This window comes from Prorops nasuta, unplaced genomic scaffold (genome assembly GCF_024137725.1).
Source record: "Prorops nasuta isolate Cenicafe-Biocafe unplaced genomic scaffold, Cenicafe_Pnas_1.2 PNAS00292, whole genome shotgun sequence".
Lineage (NCBI taxonomy): Eukaryota > Metazoa > Arthropoda > Insecta > Hymenoptera > Bethylidae > Prorops > Prorops nasuta.
Window position 1 is genome coordinate 21,044 of NW_027117088.1, and position 1,457 is coordinate 22,500.

Consider the following 1,457-nt stretch of genomic DNA (forward strand, 5'->3'; position numbering starts at 1 on the left):
CGGCCGTCGGACCCGAACGCCTCGCTCGCGAGCGACCCGTCCAACCAGCGGCTAAGTCCAACGCGGCGCATTGCTTTTGGCCGGCGGACGCGAACGCCTCGCTCGCGAGCCGACCCGTCCAACCAGCGGCTAAGTCCAACGCGGTGCATTGCTTTCGGCCGGCGGACGCGAACGCCTCGCTCGCGAGCCGACCCGTCCAAACAGCGGCTAAGTCCAACGCGGCGCATTGCTTTCGGCCGTCGGACCCGAACGCCTCGCTCGCGAGCCGACCCCTCCAACCAGCGGCTAAGTCCAACGCGGCGCATTGCTTTTGGCCGGCGGACGCGAACGCCTCGCTCGCGAGCCGACCCGTCCAACCAGCGGCTAAGTCCAACGCGGTGCATTGCTTTCGGCCGGCGGACGCGAACGCCTCGCTCGCGAGCCGACCCGTCCAACCAGCGGCTAAGTCCAACGCGGCGCATTGCTTTTGGCCGGCGGACCCGAACGCCTCGCTCGCGAGCCGACCCGTCCAACCAGCGGCTAAGTCCAACGCGGCGCATTGCTTTCGGCCGGCGGACGCAAACGCCTCGCTCGCGAGCCGACCCCTCCAACCAGCGGCTAAGTCCAACGCGGCGCATTGCTTTCGGCCGGCGGACGCGAAAGCCTCGCTCGCGAGCCGACCCGTCCAACCAGCGGCTAAGTCCAACGCGGCGCATTGCTTTCGGCCGACGGACCCGAACGCCTCGCTCGCGAGCCGACCCCTCCAACCAGCGGCTAAGTCCAACGCGGCGCATTGCTTTCGGCCGGCGGACGCAAACGCCTCGCTCGCGAGCCGACCCCTCCAACCAGCGGCTAAGTCCAACGCGGCGCATTGCTTTCGGCCGGCGGACGCGAAAGCCTCGCTCGCGAGCCGACCCGTCCAACCAGCGGCTAAGTCCAACGCGGCGCATTGCTTTCGGCCGACGGACCCGAACGCCTCGCTCGCGAGCCGACCCCTCCAACCAGCGGCTAAGTCCAACGCGGCGCATTGCTTTCGGCCGGCGGACGCAAACGCCTCGCTCGCGAGCCGACCCCTCCAACCAGCGGCTAAGTCCAACGCGGCGCATTGCTTTCGGCCGGCGGACGCGAAAGCCTCGCTCGCGAGCCGACCCCTCCAACCAGCGGCTAAGTCCAACGCGGCGCATTGCTTTCGGCCGGCGGACGCGAAAGCCTCGCTCGCGAGCCGACCCGTCCAACCAGCGGCTAAGTCCAACGCGGCGCATTGCTTTTGGCCGGCGGACGCGAACGCCTCGCTCGCGAGCCGACCCGTCCAACCAGCGGCTAAGTCCAACGCGGTGCATTGCTTTCGGCCGGCGGACGCGAACGCCTCGCTCGCGAGCCGACCCGTCCAAACAGCGGCTAAGTCCAACGCGGCGCATTGCTTTTGGCCGGCGGACCCGAACGCCTCGCTCGCGAGCCGACCCGTCCAACCAGCGGCT